The sequence below is a fragment of the Anabrus simplex genome, chromosome 1 (assembly GCF_040414725.1).
Source record: "Anabrus simplex isolate iqAnaSimp1 chromosome 1, ASM4041472v1, whole genome shotgun sequence".
Lineage (NCBI taxonomy): Eukaryota > Metazoa > Arthropoda > Insecta > Orthoptera > Tettigoniidae > Anabrus > Anabrus simplex.
Genome location: NC_090265.1, coordinates 347,058,113 through 347,080,420, shown reverse-complemented (window position 1 = coordinate 347,080,420; position 22,308 = coordinate 347,058,113). Strand labels below are relative to the sequence as shown.

At 38.2% G+C, this 22,308-nt stretch overlaps 1 protein-coding gene across 1 annotated transcript in view; it reads left to right on the top strand.

The window, feature by feature from the left end:
• Positions 1–22,308, top strand: part of LOC136856778 (regulator of microtubule dynamics protein 2) — a 119,220-nt gene that overhangs the window by 26,865 nt on the left and 70,047 nt on the right. The gene's annotated exons all lie outside the window — the stretch shown is intronic.

The window sequence follows — 22,308 nt, the reverse complement described above, 5'->3', positions numbered from 1 at the left end:
TCTGCAGTAGAATACAGGCCTAGTGTTCGAAGTAGGCACGTGCATAAATGTAGGTTAGGCCAACGAGAGATTCTGCTACACATATAACTGTCTAAAAAAAAAAAAAAACTATGGGGGTAAGTCACCTCTACGGGTTGTGGTCAGGAGGGGGTGGCATATATAAAAATAATCAAAAATAGTGTCGAAACCATAGGTTTCGGGGTTGCTGAGATGAATAGTGACACTCTGCATATCGTTTAAGTCCAAGTTCACCCAAGTCAGCATGGGGGTCAGAAGGGGTGAAAAAGAAAATATCCAAAATAACCGGGATTATGGATGAATGTATGTTCCAGCATAGCTTTCAAACAAACAAACAAACAAAAAATGACCGTGGGGGCAGGACTCTCCTAACTTCGTGACTCTTTGGATGCCGTTTAACTCATACTTCAGGCCCAGTCGGAATGGAGGTTGAGAAGGGGTGAAAAAAGAATGTCCAAAATGACCAAGATTATGGGTGCATGTGTTATATTCCAGCATAGCTCTTAACTAAAACTGGTGCACACATGACTTACTATACTATCTGGAAAAAAATTACTTGGGTTAAGACACCCCTGGCGGAGGGGATGATACTAAAAAGTAATCGAAAACAAATATTACTGTCGAATCCATAGTTTTTGGGGTCGCTTAGATGAATACTGACACTCCAGAAGCCTTCAAGTTGAAGGTCATACCCCATCACTGCTCTCAACCAAACTCGGTACGGATGTGAGTTACTATCTTGAAAAGATACTGTAGGGATAAGCCACCCCTGGGGGAGGGGGTGACATGTAAAATAATCAAAAACAGTCAATATTAGTGTCAAATCCATGGTTTCTGGGGTCACTGAGATGAATAGTGACACCCGGGATGTCGTTTTAGTCCAAGTTCAGCCCCATCGGCATGGTGAATCAGAAGGGTGATTTAAAAAAAATGTCCAAATTCACCGAGATTAATGTTTACACAGTTTGCGGTGTCACTCGGCTGATTGGTTACAGTCCTCGTGTTGATCATATCTATAATGCGACGCGTAAATTCATTGCGTTATAACTTTTTATTATTGTTTGAAAGGATCAGGTACTTTCCAGACCGGGCGAGTTGGTTGTGCGGTTAGGGGTGCGCAGCTTTGAGCTTGCATCCGGGAGATAGTGGGTTCGAATCCCACTGTCAGCAGCCCTGAAGATGGTTTACCGTGGTTTCCCATTTACATCAGGCAAATGCTGGGGCTTTACCCTAATTAAGGCCACGGCCACTTCCTTTCCCATCCTAGACCATTCCTATCCCATCGTCGCCGTAAGACCTGTCTATGTCGCTGCGATGTAAAGCCACTAGGAAAAAAACACTACTTTCCAGACAATCTGGGCTACCTCAAGGAAATACTTTAACAGAAAAAAATTATAATTTCAAGCTAAAACGTAAAATTATACACAGAACAATATTTCAATTTAAAAATTTACAAAAGAGTTCATAAACAATCAATCAACGTCACAAATAAAAAAATTAAAAAAAACACTTGAAATAAGTAATACAAATCCTAAAAGTAAAAGGTGTGAAAGAGAAAATTACCTAAATTGTAGATGTACATGTGTACAATATCTTCCAGAATAGTTCTCAACCAAATTTCATACAAATACAAATGACTATCTCGAAAAGATACTGGAGGAGTAAAACACCTTCTAGCAAACATAAGGGAGAGAATGACGTACAAGAATATTAGCGTCGAATCCATAGTTAAAAGTTTTTTCTCTTAGCCATGTTGTAACATTCTATGTTTTTTCACACTAGTTTTAAGCCTATTTTCATTTTCTAAATATAAATGTTGATTCTTAGGGTGCCATATATGTTAAGGACACTAGGTTCAGGGCCCTGACCTAACTTTAGGCTAACATTTATTTTCTGCTGATGATGCTTACGACTGTTAAGCGAAACATGTCCCATCTTACAATGCCTGTTGTAATGTTTATTTCCTAAATATAAGGAAAGATATTGGAAAGGTGGTGTTAACTATTATTCTTTTTTTAATGTTCGAATCCATAGTTTCCGTGGTCGCTGAGTTATATTGGGGCACTCTGGATGCCGTATAAGTACCAGGTCAGCTGCGTAGGCATGGCGAAAATTGGTGATGAAGAAAATGTCTAAACTTACTGAGATTAATTTGATTAACGAGAAAGAAATCGATAAGACTTGAAATTAAACACAACAGTAACTTCTAAACTACAAAATAGTTCTTAATCAGTCAACGTCACAATCACGAAATCTACAAAAATTCTCTTCACACATAATTAACAGGTAATAAAATACCTAAAGGAAACAATAAAATGCCCGGGCAGTGCCGGGTAATATAGCTATTCATATTTTAAAACAAGTATTCATTCTTTTCTCATCTTCACCTGATACCTGTGATCTTATTTTAAAAAGCCCCATAATTGCTTTCAGGTATCCACCAAACCTTAAGCACATTCTCACTTTCTATATATTTCCCCAATCTCCACCCCTTTTTTGTTTTTTCCCCTGTGAACACAACCGCTGTAAGGCCTGTTGTCTACTGTACATATATAGCTGGGTATATATATATAATAAAAATCAAGATAACCAAGATTAGTAAGGATATATTTTTTCTCAAGAATTGCGTTAAAGAAAATCTAACCCCTAACTTTCTGAAAGGCCATAACAAGCTTCATAGATTTTCTCCGCCTATTTTTCATACTCATCAAAAAACGAATAAAATCTGGTTGCAGGATGAAATTAAATTTCTTTTTAAGAGAAAATCCTTTTTTGAATGTCAAACTATATGATCTTAAAGAAAGCTGAGGACCAGAACGAATGAAGGCAGGTGATTAAGGAGGCCAACGACCTACATAGACTGTAGCGCCGACCAGTAAGTAAGTAAACTATATAAACTTCACCTGCAAGCCGCCCATCACACTTCGAGGTCCCAGTGGGACAAGTTTCAACAGCTGTTAAATGTCAAATTGCAAAAGATAATAATGTCAACTAAACAGAATATTCTAAGTAATCAACTTGATAATCTTCAGAAATTGCTGCTTCCTTCCAAACTCAGTTCCTCAATAGCATATTCGGACCCCTTTATACTGTATTTCACTTACCAGTGAAGAATATGTCAGATGTCTCTTTCAGTAAAGTAGAGCCTGATACATTAGAAAAAGGTCCCAAACATAATTGGGCCGACACGTCAATACAGAAGGGTCCAGAAAAAGATAGACACTTTTGATAGTTAATATCTTTGGAAAAAAATGACATATTGTTGCAATTCTTGCGCAGTAGCGTCGTCCATTGTTTTCTCAACAAATGATGGTCACCTGAATGGCGCGACAATCTTGGCATGTGTTTTCCTGCAGATGATAGTGCAGTAATGAATGAAGTAAGATTGTTGTTTGAGCAACTCAAGGCTGCACTGGAAATATGAAAACATGATGGAGGTACAACGGTAATGACGTAATGTGTACGGAACTCTGCCACCAACACGTACAACAATTTATTGTATTCAAGATAATTTTGAAGCTGACGGTACTGTTCAGGATGTGCATAAGAAAAGGTCTGGACGACCAAAAACATCAACAAGTCCAGCTTACAGCGCTGCTGTGTTGCAACATTATACTAGGTCACCTAAAAGATCTGTGACCGAGCTTGATAGCTGCAGTCACTTAAGTGCGGCCAGTATTCGGGAATAGTGGGTTCGAACCCCACTGTCGGCAGCCCTGAAGATGGTTTTCCGTGGTTTCCCAGCAAATGCTGGGGCTGTACATTAATTAAGGCCACGGCCGCTTCCTTCAGAGTCCTAGCCCTTTCCCGTCCCATCGTCGTCATAAGACCTATCTGTGTCGGTGCAACGTAGAGCCAATAGCAAAAAAAAAAAAAGTGAATCGGGGTGCACATGAAAGCGGGGAAAGCTGATCAACCGTACAATGAATTCTGAAGGCTGCAAAGTGGAAAGTGTACATTCCAAGATCGCTGTTGCTATGAACGAGGACGATCCGAATTGAAGGATGGAGTGCTGCAAGTGGTTTGAAGGTATGCTTTACGAGGATGAACGGTTTGCAGGGATGGTTATCTGGTCTGACGAGTTGCAATACAAACTGAACGGTAATGTAAACCGCCACAACTGCGTGTACTGGGCTCCTGAAAATCCTCGCATTCACGTGGACAAACACGTTAATCTACCCGGTGTTAATGTGTGGTGTGGTGTGTCATCACGCAGTTTGCTTGGCCCATTTTTATTTGAAGGTATCATAACTGGTGAGGTGTATCTTCATATGCTGCAAACATCGATTTTACCTGCCATCCGAGAGGTGTTAGGAAGTGAAAGGTTTTACCTACAACAAGATGGTGCTCCACCTCACTAGGCCTACTACAGAGATGTCAGAGCCCACTTGGATGAAAATCTACCAGGACAATGGATAGGTCGAAGAGGAGCTGTTTAGTACCCACCATGGTCTTCACACCTTGCACCTCTTGACTTCTATCTGTGGGGGACCTTGAAAAATGAAGTTTATCGACAGAAGCTACACTGAACGAGCTATGAGAAACAATCGAGGCATCCTGTGCGGCTATCACACTGGCAACATTGACAGCTGTATTTCGGTCAGCAGTTCAGTGGCATCAACGTTGTTTGACTGCTAATGGGGGTCACTTTGAACACATAAAATAAACTCCCCCCCCGTGCAAGAAATGTAATGGTATGTCATTTTGTTCCATTAATATTGACCATCAGAGAGTGTCTAATTTTTTCTGGACCTATCTGTATTTAACAATCTCACAACCATCACAGAAATTGAAGTAGCCACTAATAAAGTCCCTTGAGACCAACAAGAAAATTTTCACCATGAAATCAGAAAGAAAGTTCTAGCTTTTATTCAAAATTTAAGTCGGTAAGGGTTTTACCATCGAACAAGAACAATTTTGTGACCTGAAAATGAAAATTATCTCTATTGTTACAAAAGCAGACAGGGGAAATACTGCAGTAATTTTGAATAAGTCCACTTATGTAACAAAAACAGAGGATTTTTTTTTCAGGAAGTACCTTTACCAAAGTCATGAAAGACTCTATTCCCAAACTCCAACTCAACATCCACTGCACCACCCGCAGGGTGAACCCACAACCCCACAAATGGACAGCATTAACCTTACAGGCCCGTAGGAAACCCACGAGGTTTGAATGTTGATAACGTACTAGCCCCAGAGGGGGTTACAGCTAGCATGTGTGAGATACAAAAGAAAACAAGGGTAAAACACAAACAACAAATCACAACACTAAATAAATGAGGGGAAAACAAAAAACTTTGGAAAAAGTGCGCAATGGGCACAAAAGGCCGTAGAGAAGAAATTACCAGTGACAGTGTTAAATCAGTTTAAGGAAATGAAAACCAACACACATTACGTAACACAAGATAAACTTTAATTCTTAAATCAAATCTGATTATGATAGTTCAAAATGAAAGAAAATTAAATAAGTTGCCCTCAAGTTCAATTAAACTTATGGGACATTCGTTAAAGCAACTTTCAATGAATCAAAAGCTACCTGTTGGGCACTATCCGAGGTGAACTTTACATCTTTTCATCTAAGATAATTTAAAGGAGCAGCAATTTCAGTAAAGTTGGGAATGAATCTCCTGAAAAAATTCACCATACCGACGAAGCAGGCAACACCTTTAACATCCCTTGGGGGTTGGAATGGTCTACTGAGACCCCATTGGACAAAACTACATGCCCAAGAAAAGACATGCTTGGTGTAGTGAATGAAACTTTTGATAGTTTCACGGTAAGTCCGGCTTTCTTCAGACGTTCTAAAACTTCCCTAACGTGCTCCATATGTTCTTCGAAGGTGTTAGAAGAGATTACAAGGTTGTCCAAATGATTGAACACGAACTTGAACTTAATATCTGAGAGGATAGAGTTCAACAACCTGGTAAGGACAGCAGCACAACATGATAAGCCAAACGACAACCTCAAGAACTCATATAGGTTCCAAGGTTCTAATCAGTGACAAATACAGTAAGGGGAATAGGTCGTTTAGATAAAGGAACCTGATTCAGATCCAGTACAGTGAAGAATTTCGCCCCAGAAAACCACCCAAAACAGGTGTGCAAGTCCGGCAACAAGGTAGATTGAAGGACTATCTTACTATTCAAGGCACGATAGTCGATAACTGCCCTGAAGCTGCCAGAGCTCTTAGGTAGCAAGAATACTGGGGAAGCATATGGTGAGGTAGAGGACCTAATAACACCATCTTTCTCTATTTGTTCAATAATCCTTTTTATCTCAAACATCCATGGTGGCGAGAGACGATAAGGGGGAGATCTAACCGGTTGGTTGTGTGATAACTCAATTTTGTATTCCAAAACGTCAGTTAAACCTAACTTGCTGGTGAAGACTTCAGGAAATGACTTAGATCAAGACAATCGATGTCGTTAATTTCATCAGAGGGAGGGTAACCAACATAAGAGACTTTTGGAGCATTCAACGGAACATTGATTAAATCAAATTAAATGTTAGGGGAAAATTTAAAAAAGAAATTTCTACTTTGCAAGTCTAATGCTAGGCCGGCACTAGACAAGAAGTTTGTACCTAGGATTAAATTACAGGAAAGGTTAGGTGTTACTAAACACTTGATCTTCCAGGTAAAATTACCGATCCTTACTTTGACCTTCACCAAACCCAAGATTTTCAGGACTTGGCAATTTCTTTTTTGCTATTGACTTTAATTCGCACCGACAAAGATAGGTCTTATGGAAGCGATGGGACTGGGAAAGAAGCGTCCGTGGCCTTAATTAAGGTAAAGCCCCAGCATTTGCCTGGTGTGAAAATGGGAGACCACGGTAAGCTATCTTCAGGGCTGCTGACAGTGGGGTTCGAACCCACTATCTCCTGAATACTGGATACTGGCCGCACTTAAAGCAACTGCAGCTGTCGAGCTCGGTAGGCTTGGCGATTAGCAATGACGCATTTTACATTGGTATGTTGCAACTCAGGCAATTTACATGAAAACTTCTTTTGGTAATACCATGCAGAATCAATCAAACACACCACGCTTCCTGAATCAATCGAGGCTTTTACAGGTTCATTATTAACTTCAACGAGAGTACAAGTACCTTGAGGATAGATATGAGCAGAAATCTTATTACACTCGTGGGGACAAATGATCTTTTCTCAGGCAACAGAATTTTCAAAATTAGGAAAGCTACACTCCTTTTTGTTAGCATCTAGTCATTGACCACTATTTTGAACAGACAAGAGGCAATTACTTTTAAGCTGTTGTCTAGAACCACAGGTATAGCAACAACCACTAGAATTAAGTTTAACTGCAGTGCAAGCATTCCTCAAATGGTTTCTCGAGCCACAATTGAAGCACTTACGGACATTTACTTCTTTATAGGTTTGAGGAGGAACAGGGCACACAGGTTTGACAGGAGGGGGAATGTTGGCAGGTCTAGATGCATCTCCATGTTTAACATCCTCAGCATATAAACACGCCTCTTCCAGTTAATCAAAATCGGTCAGACACTTGAGTCAAAGAAAGATATGAGCGGTTTGAGGGAGATATTCCCTTCAAAATCCTTGCCACCATTTCTTCTTCGGGCACAGATATCTTAAACACCTTGCAATAAAATCTCAAGTCCAGAACATAACTAAGTAAATTCTCATGCAGAAACTGTGTCCTAAAGCAGTGGTACAGGATTAAATTCTGGAGAGCAAGAGAGGGAATGAATTTAGACAGTACAAGTCCATGAAAAGCATTGATCGATAGGTTTCGTGATATTGCTTCAGATATTTCTCTCTTCAAGATTCCTTCACAATGAGGGAAGAGGGTGTGGAAAATACCCAAATCATCTACAGAGTAAACGTTACCAGTATCGGTTAATTCCACCAAGAATCGGAGGAATCTAGTACTCTCTTCAATAGAATTGACTGAAAAAGTTTTTACTCCATGAAAAATTTCTTTTAGTGAGTGATGAGGGGAATTAGAGTTGAATCTAGACAACAAGTTTTCCAAAATGGGGGCTGTCATACAGTTCATACAATTCAACACTCTGATTATCGATTTTACGGGATAGTTCAACATTATTATCATCATCATCGATTTTACTGGACAATTCCGTAATAACTGAATTTAACTGCTTACTCTATCATCTTAGTGTTAACAACATTTAATTCATCCTTGAACTCTTTATTTTGGATAAGAATCAACTGTAGCATACTACGAATGGAAGCCGCCTCTAAATCCCCTACATTCTGAGTTTGAGATGGGTTACTCGGTTCCTCACCTATCGTTGCCGATTGATCTTTCCTACTATCAGCCATTTCGTTACTTTCACGTAAATACGATAGACTCAATGTGGTGGAATTCTTTTTGTCTTCGCTTTTCCTGATTCTTAGTACCAGCAACTTTAACAACCTCTCTATTTCTTAATTTTATAATACTCGACTCGCTAAAACATTTCTTCATACTCCAAAATACATATCCAACATTCACTGACATAGTTTGTAGAATTCCAACCACACCTGACAAGTGCACCTACGCTTATAATCCTAACAGATGTACCAATCATTCAGCCACACGTTGGGCAGCCAATTGTAACTGATTAAATAAAATTAATAAAAATAATTAACTGAATAAATAACATTACTCAAAAAATCCATCAGTTACCTTGATCTTACCATAACTAGATTTGATGATCATTTCAATTTTAAAATATATAGGAAAACCACTCAGAGTGTACACATCAACTCACACAAAAAGGCCTCATATCACAGCGTGATTAATAGAGCATTCAATATTCCTATGTCCCAATCTGACCTTGAAGAAGAATTAAACATTATTTGACAGATAGCCTTAGTTAATGGTTTCAGCCTGTAGTTTATGAATAAACTTATTAACATCTTAAGTTATGATTTTCATTTTCGTGTTGACGTATAACTTATATAATTTGAATTAATTGAGGGATGTTCCACCATTCAACACAATGTATAAAACATGATCTAGATTCAAGTTTAAAAACTTCATGTTTATTCCGTATTGAATAGAGAATCTAATGGAAACAAGAGAGGTCCACCTATTCAATACCATAAAATGTTATAAGAAAAATTATAACATTTTATTATACTCGGTACCGGTTTCGATGCTGGTGTGCACCATCATCAGCCAAAAATAAGAAAAATATACATAGACAAAGTTACAATAAATAGTGCATAAAGTACATACAAATTTTACAGAACTGGCAAGACCTAATTAAAAACGGGATCCATAAACATTAACCTTAACATAACATAAACATAACATAAACTTAAGTCATAGGTTAATGTTTGGATCCCGTTTTTAATTAGGTCTTGCCAGTTCTGTAAAATTTGTATGTACTTTATGCATTGTTTATTGTAACTTGGTCTATGTATATTTTTCTTATTTTTGGCTGATGATGATGCACACCAGCATCAAAACCAGTACCGAGTATAATAAAATGTTATAATATTTCTTGTAACATATGGTATTGAATAGGTGGACCTCTCTTGTTTCCATATGATCTAGATCCAAGAACTTTCTATAAATAGTAATGTGTTTTTTGTCATATGTGCCTGCAGTTATCTGTAACTTGATTCCAAGAACTTTCTGTAAATAGTAATATGTTTTATGGTCATATGTATTTTATGTCAACCTTTGTAAATTTATTTAAGGCAGTTTTCATGTCGATTGTTATTACGATCCTTTGATTTATTTATTTATCTCGAACTGATGATGATTCCAAGGGAATTGAAACCGGTTTTCACTCAATAAATGTCACGTATTATACATTGTGTTGAATGGTGGAACATCCCTCAATTAATTCCCATTATATAAACTTATTAATACGATTAAATACAAACCTAAATCGAATCTTAATTAAAGAATCAAAACCACAGACAAAGTACACTATTTTTTACATATAGAGATAGAGATTTAGTAAAGAAATAAATAATCTGTCCTCCAATGAGGGTGACCATTTGGATCCGGAATACAGTTTCAATTTCAATGGAGTTAAAAAATATCAAGAAATGAAAATTTAATCATTGAAGATGTTATCTTCTGTTTTCCCAGGGTTAGTGGGTGAGAAATGTCAATAACGTTCTCAGGTACAGATGGAAGTGAATGATTTGCAGAGTGTCCCTCAGTATCTGTATTACTATTTTTTCTAACTCGCAGAATGGAACTTGCAAGTTTTGTAGGAAGTTCGATGTCTGACTAGGGAGGGCGCCTCTTGCTCCGAATAGCAGGCCTCTGACAATCCACCGATTGATAGGTATTTTAGATGAAAGGTAAGGCAAGCATGGAACATAAATAGCTCGTTTTTCTAGGTCCACATCCCGAGCCTGATCCAGGTTCCTTTCAAAGCGAATAGTGGGATCTAAGACCATCGCTTTAATGTCCTCTCTGTTGATAGCTATGATGTCCGCCCTCCGATTAGAGTCATCGGTAGAGACGCAGTGAACCTCCTCATTCACCTCCCATCCACGCTGTCTCAAGCCTTGAGCAATCGACGATCTTACAGGGTGGTGGCGGTGGTTGTGCATTAGTTCAGTGCTCCGGCAGAATCCCAGCACTTGACCAAGGGTTTCTGTCTCATTGCAGCCATTTTGGCGGCAACGGGTTGTGTTGAATGACCTACCGGGAACCGACCTGACTGCGGTGAGGTTGCATGTAATCTTCACTGCATTTATATATTCAGAGGAAGACAGAGGTGATTTATAAGTCATCCAGGAGTTTGCTTTCGGGCAGTCTGAATATAACACTACTCCTTTTCCATTATGTGGTAGCTGACACCACGACTGAAAGGATCGATTTCTCATAATTTCGTGTAGTTTTCTTCCATCAATCTTTGGGGGAAGACTTTCCTTTTTTATGTCAAGTCTGTGGAGTGCCATATCTTGTTCTTCAAGTAACTTCCTTACGTATGGTAGGTGAACGTCCTGAACGTGGAGTAAGCGATTACAAATATTGTAATGCTGTAGTATTCACCACTTAACTAACCCTTTAAAAATAAATAATGTTCAAATAGCATTCAGGGCCTCAACAATAATTTTCATAAATTTTACAATTCCAGTTCAGTGAATCCAGTTAACAAATTCATACGTTCAGGTGTGTATAGATTGATATGTTCTGATTGCAGCTGTACGTATATTGGTCAAACAGGGAGAAGTTTCAAAACTCGGTATTTGGAGCTTGTAAACACTGTCAAGCATAATAGATTCTCTGCTTTAGGGTTACGTGTTAATGAGGCTAATCATCATTTCTCCACCATTCAACAAGATTTGGACATTCTTTATTTCAGTCATAAAGGCCTCCTTCTCAGTATCCTAGAAGAGTACTTTATATCTCTAGACTAGTTTTCTAATTCTGCTTTCAACTTGAATGAAATTTCCAAAAATACTGATGTCCTCATTGAGTCAATTATTTCCTTAGCAACCAAGTATTTTACTAAAAAATTCAATACAAGTCACACAAATGATCCTCCAAACAGTTCCCCCCCTTCTCTCGTGCCTCCCTCCTTCCAACTTTCTCCTCTCTCTTCCCTCCCTCCCCTTCCTTCTACTGTACTTCCTCCTCTACTATGTCACAACAAATTCAAAACGATTATTGATACTGACAGCAGTGCTGGGTGCACAGTTGTAACCATCTCTCTCTCTTTTATCAGTCACATTCCTGCAATTTTGTTTCAATTCGGTAATTTTCTTTCTTTCTCTTTTAGATATTCCCCATTAACGCCCGTACAGGTAGTTACAACTTGCTTTAATAAAATAGGGATATTCTTCACTTATTATAACCAAAGAAGTTTGTTCCTTCCTTTATACGGCCGTTGACATACACATCAGATTTATTTGCGTCATTACTGTGATAATCTCTTGTATAAATGATATAGTTTTTTTTTGTATACTGTATTTTACTGTGATTATGGTGGGACTACCAATAGACAATGACATTTTACACCACCCTTATTCGACACAAGTGCAGTTTTGAAAGCCGCTACACCAAAATCATTTTCCAGTTTCATTAATCTTGTGATCTACTAGTTTTTATTTAGGAATCCAAAATCCACTTGACCATTAATAATAATAATAATAATAATAATAATAATAATAATAATAATAATAATTATTATTATTATTATTATTATTATTATAATGGCGTATGGCTTTTAGTGTTGGGAGTGTCCAAGGACAAGTTCGGCTTGTCAGATGCAGGTCTTTTGATTTGATGTTCGTAGGCGACCTCCGTGTCGTGGTGATGATGAAATGATGATGATGACGACACATACACCCAGCCCCCGTGCCAGCGAAATTAACCAATTACTGTATGGGAAAAATTCCCGACCCTGCTGGGAATCGAACCCGGAACCCCTGTGACCAAAGGCCAGCACGCTAAGTATTTAGCCATGGAGTCGGACACTTGGCCATTATTAAGTGTCTAATGTTTGGACTTTTAAATGTGTATTTCCTGTCCGCCTCTGTAGCGTAACGGTTAGTGTTATTAGCTGCTGTCCTCGGGGGCCCGGGTTCGATTCCCGGTACTGCCAGAAATTTAAGAATGACAGGAGGGCTGGTATGTGGTTGAAATGGTACATGCAGCTCACCTCCAATGGGGGTGTGCCGGAAAAGAGCTGCACCACCTCGGTACGAGAACACGAGTTCAATTCAGTGTATTTCCTGTGTTTATATTTTTGTAGTTTTATCTCGGGAGGTTTTTAACCCCTTCTGTTTATAATGACACTATGTCCTTCTAATTTAACAAAATTCCAGGGTGTTTCTCCATATTTGGTGCCTTAATGTTACCACATTTAATTTATGTTGTAGAACTGGGTCGGTGAGCCAATGGATTTGGGGGCAGTGGAAGGCAATGGGAAACCACCACTGTACTTTTCATATTCAAGAAACTGAAACCCATTTTATTAAAGAGAGGAAAATTTGTAAAACCTAAAATGAGAATAAATCTTACCGTAAAGAGAAAGGAGACTGACATATAGAAACACAAGTAACTAAATCAAAGATAAGTTGAGAATACGTACATATAGGAAGGCTGAACGCAATGACAAATCAGTGTGTGAAGTGAGAGGAATGAGGAGAAGAGTTGAGAACAAAAGTGAAAACGTAAAATTCTTAATCTAATTTATCTCCTCCCTTTTCAAATATGTGCCTGTCTTTCCTACTTCAAAAGTGAAAATTTTTCAACAATGATTCCCTCTTTGAGTCCGAGTAATGAAGCCTAAGCTCGTAGAGGGCTGAGGAGAACTGATTCCAACAGAGCTAGAATTGATGTGGACTGAGGCTGTTGAGATAAAGGCAGAGTTTGAAAATCCTCAGCCTGTTTCCAGGCATTTGAACGGGTCAGAAATGGAAATCACCCTTATTTGACACAAGTGCAGTTTTGAAAGCAGCTACACGAAAATTATTTTCCAGTTTCATTAATCTTGTGATCTACTAGTTTTTATTTAGGAATCCAAAATAAATGGAATGTATAATGGTATCGCGCGAATGGTCGATGTGTGAGCGCAGTGTTCACCCCTGATTTATTACGTTCTTCAGAATAGTTTTGTTATATCTAGTGGTGAGGACAGGAATCGTGTCAGCTGCCAAAGCCTGTTGCACTCCTCTGGGGCAGTGTTTAATGACTGACAGATGAAATGAAATGATTTTGGAGAGTGTTGCTGGAATGAAAGATGACAGGGAAAACTGGAGTACCCGGAGAAAAATCTTCCCCACGCCTGCTTTGTCCAACACAAATTTTACTGGGATTTGAACCACGGAATGCAGTGGTGAGAGGCCAGTGCGCTGCCACCTGATCCAGGGAGGCTTGTAAAGGCACAGTTTATCCATGTTTATGTTTTCACATTTGTCCTCTTATCTTCCTCGTGTTCTCCCTTCTTTGGATACTGATCTATCTAGAAATGGTTGGATACCATTTTTTCTCGATACTTGATATTAGTAGATTTTTGTCTCTTTACTCAATACTCTGACAATTTCATGCTTGAAATAAAATATTAAAATACAAATTTCATTGTTATTTATTAAATAGGCATTTTTTAACATTTTAATATCTGTACAATTATAATTTCAGTTAAAATGTGTTGTAGTATGTAGTTCTAGTTAGTTGTTAGATACAGATCTTTTCACCAAGTGTAAAAAAAAAAACCGCTATTTAACCCATTGTTGGCTGATGTATAATGGTATCGCGTGAATGGTCGATGTGTGAACGCAGTGCTCACCTCTGATTTATTATGTTCTTCAGAATAGGTTTGTTACAATTTTATTAAATTTAGGTTAACTAGTTGGGTATAATTTAGGGAGGTATGAATTTAATTTTAACTCTATAAAATAGCAAAGAATACAATGAATTTGTCTTGCATACAAGGGAGCACACCAGTTACCTCTAAACGATTACATAAGTAAGAACTTTTACGAGGGTAATCCCAAAAATAAGGTCTCCAATTTTTTTATAAATACAGAACTCTGTTCGTGTGGCGGTTGGTCACAATATTGTGAAGAGTGTTTCCCGCGCTCGCATATAAACATATACATGCTGCACTGAGGCACTCAGTCTTGGCTTGGCAGTCATTGAGAATGGAGCTCCCGTTGGATGTTACCGCCAAGTGCATGGATCAACAAATTAATCTAAAAAGCCACCTAATCGATACTTTATTTCTTTTGCCTTTGGCAAACTTAAAAATACATTAACAAACACAGTACATGTTTCGACCACTTAGTGGTCATCTTCAGCTGTATATAAAAAATCTTAGATGATAACATTTAAAAGCAAGCACATTGGATCTTAAAACTATATCCCATGGGAATCCAAAAACTATTGTTCTAGATGCTTTAAATGAAATGGAAGATTTGGGGGGGGGGGGGGGGGGGTTGGGGGTAAGGAGATTTATGTGAATGATACTTAAATTACAGTATCGTTTACAATTGTGTTTAAAAAACTTAAATGATGAAAAACATATTTAAAATATTTAAAAGCGTCTATGGTAAAATTCTTTTTGATAACATTAGGTGGCGTGAATAAAAAGTTCGTGTTTGTAATGATCTTCAGGCATATGTGAGAAAAATAATAACTTAATTAAAATTCGCGTCTGTGGTGATGTTAAACACTTTGTTTTTAATAAACATACTTTAAAATATTCTAAAGTGTCTATGGTAAGGCACTTATTCAAAAACACTTGTGCTTGAATGAAAGTTTATGTCATATGCACCAATCTTCAGGTATTTATTGTTTATATTTAATAACTTCCTTGAATGATATTTTTGTGGTTAAAAGGCCGTGTTGACTATTTAACTTCCGAGAATTGCTCTTCGGAATGTGATAAAAGAAATTGTGTTAGTCGTTTAACTTGCTAAAACCCTGTGGTGGCTTCTGTTATATAAAATGGCGATCTGATTCGGGCAGCTTGCCTCGCGATCTTATCTGGCAAATGTTTAATCCGCGTTGCCTTGGAGAACTGCCTTCGTGCACGACCTAGTGTGATAGCGGTGTCACACTATTCTTTTATAAATACATAGACCTGTTTATTTCTACAATGGTTTACATCATTTTACAGCTTGAACATTTAACTATTTTGCTACATAATCACCATTTCAGTCGATGCATTTCTGTAGACACTGTGACAGTTTTTGTATGCCCATGTCATACCAGCTCACTGCCATGCTGTTCAGGAAGTTATAAACCTCATCTTTCACAACATCATCAGTGCTGGCACCCATCTTGCGCACATTTTCCGGTATTTCAACTTTTCCGTTAAAATTCTGTGAGCGATGCTCACCGCTATCACACTAGGTCGTGCACGAAGGCAGTTCTCCAAGGCAACGCGGATTAAACATTTGCCAGATAAGATCGCGAGGCAAGCTGCCCGAATCAGATCGCCATTTTATATAACAGAAGCCACCACAGGGTTTTAGCAAGTTAAACGACTAACACAATTTCTTTTATCACATTCCGAAGAGCAATTCTCGGAAGTTAAATAGTCAACACGGCCTTTTAACCACAAGAGTATCACTCAAGGAAGTTATTAAATATAAACAATAAATACCTGAAGACTGGTGCATATGACATAAACTTTCATTCAAGCACAAGTGTTTTTGAATAAGTGCCTTACCATAGACACTTTAGAATATTTTAAAGTATGTTTATTAAAAACAAAGTGTTTAACATCACCACAGACGCGAATTTTAATTAAGTTATTATTTTTCTCACATATGCCTGAAGATCATTACAAACACGAACTTTTTATTCACGCCACCTAATGTTATCAAAAAGAATTTTACCATAGACGCTTTTAAATATTTTAAATATGTTTTTCATCATTTAAGTTTTTTAAACACAATTGTAAACGATACTGTAATTTAAGTATCATTCACATAAATCTCCTTACCCCCAACCCCCCCCCCCCCAGCTTCCATTTCATTTAAAGCATCTAGAACAATAGTTTTTGGATTCCCATGGGATATAGTTTTAAGATCCAATGTGCTTGCTTTTAAATGTTATCATCTAAGATTTTTTATATACAGCTGAAGATGACCACTAAGTGGTCGAAATATGTACTGTGTTTGTTAATGTATTTTTAAGTTTGCCAAAGGCAAAAGAGATTAGGTGGCTGTTTAGATTAATTTGTTGATTATACTCATCGATACGGCCATGAAGTGGACAGCTTGCAATACGTGCATGGATGTCAAAAATGTTCGTAAGTGGTGTAGAGAGTTTGCAGCCGGTTGGACTGAAATTCACAACGAACAAAGGAGCAGGAGACCATCAATTTCCATCGAGACAGTTGTGAAGGTTGAGAAAATCATGCATGAAGATCGGCGGATCACCCTTGATGATATCTGCACTTTGGTTCCTGAGGTTTCCCGAAGCATCGCTCACAGAATTTTAACGGAAAAGTTGAAATACCGGAAAGTGTGCGCAAGATGGGTGCCAGCACTGATGATGTTGTGAAAGATGAGGTTTATAACTTCCTGAACAGCATGGCGGTGAGCTGGTATGACATGGGCATACAAAAACTGTCACAGTGTCTACAGAAATGCATCGACTGAAATGGTGATTATGTAGAAAAATAGCTAAATGTTCAAGCTGTAAAATGATGTAAACCATTGTAGAAATAAACAGGTCTATGCATTTATAAAAGAATAGGAGACCTTATTTTTGGGATTACCTTTGTAAAAAGTGCATTTGCTTTTATGAAGGAACCGTCACTCTAACACACGTTTTTGAACCTGTCTCTACATTGGTCATACTACAAAACATGGCTGAACTAGAGGCCAGAACCACCATCCTTTTCTTGGCATGGATGGCAAGGCGTTTTGGAGTGTTTGCCGCAGATTGGCACCTCGCATTTTTCACGTTGGGAGGTAGTTTTACGTTCATTCCTTGTATGATAGAATGCACATTTCACCCTGTCTATGCTTTGAACTGGCTGGGGAGTTGTACATTCCTGTTCAAGTATGAGGTACTCCTGTATGCTGATCTTTGTAAGATCCATTGCCAAACTTTACTTGTCTCATTATCAAACATGAGATCTCTCAGTAGCAACAAAAACCTTTTGTTCATCGTACAGAGTCAAAAATATTCAGGTGCAGTCCTATCTAGCCTATAAATCTTTTATATTCTTATGAGAAGATTTGAGTACACTTGTGAAGTATAACAAGCCTGTAACCGCCCTCATTTTGGCAGTCTGTCTTATTGTCACAATTCCTGATCCAATGTGTGATAGCTTTTCACAACGGGAATTTTCTCGGACACTGTCATTGTAGAAGAACTTAGGGTGAGTGTTGCTTTATCAAAAAATGTTTAATGTATTAATCAGTAAATATGATCCCATTGTGATACTTTACTGGAAGGGTGAGGTTCTTAGCTGTAAATACAGTGGCTCTCTTCTGTTCTTGAAGTCTTTTTAGTGTATGAAGAGTTAAATTCCATTGCAGTTAGAAACTTTGTAGATTTTGAAGAATGTTGAAACTTCATACTAATTGAGATTGTCAAATATTCTTTGATCTGAAAAGTCCCTCTTCAGAACAATTTGTGATGTATGAGCTACACATAGCAAATGGGGAAATTTTCTCAAAGTCGTGGCACTTACTACGTTACGACCGTTGTTGTTGTTATTATTATTATTTATTTAAGTTGTGGCTTTTAGTGCCGGGAGTGTCCGAGGACATGTTCGGGTTGCCTGGTGCTGCCCTTATAAGGCAGACTCTCCAACGAAGGTGGGTGGCATCTGCCATGTATGGTAACTCTGTGTTTTTGTAGTGAAGGACAATGTTGTGTATGGTGTGCGAGTTGCAGGAATGTTAGGAAGAGTACAAACACCCAATCCCTGAGCGAGGGTGAATAACCTTTTAGGGTTAAAAATCTCCAACACAGCTGGGAATCAAACCCAGGGCTCTCTGAACCAAAGGCAGCTATGCTGACCATTCAGCCAAGTTGCTAGACTTGACTGTTGTCATGAGTAACAGCTACCCTTTTATCCATTAAATACCAAGTTTCTAAAGCCTTCTTTAAGAAATTTGTATTGTTTTCACCTGTATCTCTCACTTCTTCGAATAGTATCACTTCCATGCATATATGCTGAAGCTTGTAGCCCTGGCCTACAAAAATGAATGGTGAAACTTAAGTAGTCATCAGTTTCTGTTTATCATATCAGCTATGCTATCTGCATTCTTGGTACAGCTCTGGGAGGATGTCATTTGGTACGTGGTTATGATTAGGCATAGTATATCTAGGTGTCGGTAGATTTACTGGCACGTAAAAGAACTCCTGCGGGACTAAATTCCGGCACCTCAGCGTCTCCGAAGACCTTAAAAAGTAGTTAGTGGGACGTAAAGCAAATAACAGACAGTATATCTAGGTTCAGTGTGGTGAATCAACTGCTTAAATCCTTTTCCTGCAGTGCTAAATGGCTGGCTGTTTTTGCATATTGTGTAAGCCTGGTAATTACCTTTGATTGATTATCTTCTGGTTTAAATTTGGATTTACGATCCAGAAAAAGATGTGAGAGAAGGCTGGCTAGTATTTAATTACTGTGATGAAAATGATGATGACAATGATAACGAGGACAATTACTTCAAAATGGAATGGACGGGCATAGGCTCTTTCACTGCCATTTCTTCACTTGTTACACTTTCACAGTTTCAGACTTTTTTGTTGGGTTGTTCATTAAAAGCAATTTTATGACCTGAGATGGTATGCTTCTTCAGGTTGCTAGTGTTGTGAGATTTTTCTCCTCACAAGAAACTCTTTTTACAAATGTGGCAAGTGGCATCTCTGGTAAGATCCAGTTGGAAATAGTTTCACACTTAACTCATACTAGACGACCCGCGCTGCTCTACAGCATCCATTATAAATACGTCAGATAACTCTTCTTGATATGCCGGTCGCAGTCATATTGCTTTGCCAGCCCTTTTCAATGGTTTTATCAACATTTAATAAGTGCGTTATTCTATGCCGCAGTTCCTAGTCAGCATTCATCCATTCTGATGTCGTCATGATGTCTGTCCATACATTCGCTTTTTTAATCCTGTAGTTCTTGATGTAAAGCATGGTATTGTGTTGTGGAAGGCAATGGTATTTTTAATTGAAGTTCTAAAAAGAATGGAAGTCTCTGACACTATACTCAAACTAAAAGATGGAAAAGCACCGGGCCCTGATGGCATTTTCAGTGAACACATTAAAGCTTCTACAAATGTATTACTTCCATCCATAACGAATCTCATGAACCTCTGCTTTTTACTAGGAGACATCCCCAAAGCATGGAAAACCTCCACATTGAAGGTCTTATACAAAGGAAAGGGTAACTTGCTTGATGCAAATTCCTATAGAGGGATTGCTCTGGAGAATAATTTGATGAAGATACTCACCAAGCTAATAACCACTCGACTGACGGAAGAAATTGAAGCCAAACTTCCGGAAGAGCAATTTGGATTTAGAAGAGGAAGAAGTACTCTACACGCAATAAGAAATCTACTGGACGATATGCATGACACCTTACGACTACCAAAGGGTAAATTTCACACAGTGTTCATAGATTTCTCCAAGGCCTTCGATAATCTTAATAGAAACATCATATCGTCGAAACTAGATTCTCTTGTAGAGGACAAGGCGCTCACTCTTTTGATTCATAACATGTTGATAAATAACACTGTCATCATCTCAGACAATATAACCTCATCGAGGGAGATCACGCAGACAAATGGCGTTCTACAGGGTGACCCTCTCAGTCCTTTATTGTTTAATGTAGCCACCTATGATGTGGTCCAAGCGATAAAAGAGGTGACAAACGAAGTAACCACGTATTTATATGCCGATGATATGGTTCTAGGATCACACGATGTTAAAGAGTTACAAAAAGCACTGGATGCACTGGAGAAGTGGGCAGATATAAATGAATTGCAGGTAAACATCGAAAAGACTGTCTACATGATTTTCAGGAAGGGTGGACGAACTTCCTCAAGTGACAAAGTGATGTACAAAGCAGAAACATTAAACGACGTGAACAGTTTCAAATATCTGGGCTTGACGATGCAGACAACAGCAAACTCCTTTAGACTTCATATTAGACTACGCGCTGCGGCAGCTATGAAAGCGATATTTGACATCAAGAATCTAAACAGACTATCTCTCAAGACGGCCATTACCCTGTTTGACGCAAAAATAATCCCTATTTTAACATATGGGCTGGAAATCATTTGGGATAAGCTAACAAAGAATGACCTACACATCCTAGAAAAAGTCAAAGCCAGATTCTTAAAGACAACCCTGTGTGTGTCTAGATTCACTAGATCAAGACTGGTTTATGAACTCGCAAGGGAGCCTTTCCTAATTGAAGATTTGAGATTCAAGCTTGCTCTACCTTATACAGACCAATGGAAGAAACTCCTGGACGAAAGAGTGGCCAAAAGGAATGATATTTGTCCCGAATTCTATACGACTGAAGCAATGACGAACAGAACATGGACCAATACAAACCAGGACCTCCGACATTTTATCAATTCTATGGCAATTCATGGATACCACTACAAGCTCTGCAAAACCAGGATCTTTCATGAACCGGACGAGAGTTGTGTGTGTACTCTGTGTAATTTGACTTGTTCTCGTTACCATGTCGTGGAATGCTCTAAGAGAAATAGGCCTATAATTGACTTATGTTTAAATGACATGTAATCGCTTTATATACACAAATTGTGTGCTATTAAATTATATATAAAAAGAATGGTTGTTTTGTGAGCTCATAGGTTAGTCTCGAAGGAGCGTTTTTTGCCAGGTAGAGAAATTTTTAAGATACATGGCCTTCACTCTTTCTAGTGTAGCTAGGTTATCTATCAATAGGTGTTCTCAGATAATGTCTAAGGCATATGTCATGGTGGGGTCAGTCTGTTCGTAGACTTTTTTCTCTTAGCAGCATGCAAGTCATTAGGAACACTCTGCCATCTGTTGAATATATTTTGAAGCTGGGAAAGGTTTGAGAATCAAAGAGTATCTAGCAGGGAATAGTATTCTTCCGTGATCAGAGGAAGTGTATACTCTCTGGCTTGACAGGTAGTAATCAAATATGTCTGCATGCAATGATATTACTAAGAATGAAAATCACATATATCAGAATATTAATGAAAGAGTTAGTCACTTACCAACCTTCTAAGTACAGAGTGTATTGCGAGTTAGGATAAGGTTTCACCTGCAACTATTGGAGTGATCATTTAATGATTTGATTATGATTACTCAAAGTTGGCTGAACTTAGAGACCTATCAGTGTCTCATGATTCTCCGGCAGGTAATTACAGAGAGAATAAAACAAAAATGAAGCAAATCGGTGCGGTAGAATGGACGGACGGATTGACCAAAGCTGTTTTTAGTAAACTCTTTTAATTATGAAACATACCAGCTTCTGTCACTTCAAAATAATAACCGACTTCAAATTTTAAAATTGTAATCTAAAATTAAAATCAGGTTTCATGCTAAAGGCACTGACATTTAAAAATAAGTTGCTTCCTAGCTTGTGATTTGATAGTTTAAATAGACCACAAGATTTCTTTACTGAAAGTCTCTGTTGTTGATTACTCTCTGAACTAGGTTGTTTGTTGGTGGAGGCTGGTTTACCCATAGCCGCCCAGATTGAAAATGTAATGTTACAATTTAGTGCATTTTCATGTTTGAAAATATCTTCCTCAAGCTACAGTTTGGTATGTTTCATTGCCCTGGTACATAGTTTTTAAAGAAATTATGTACTTCAAACATATTGGCTTCATAACATCTGCAGAAATTTG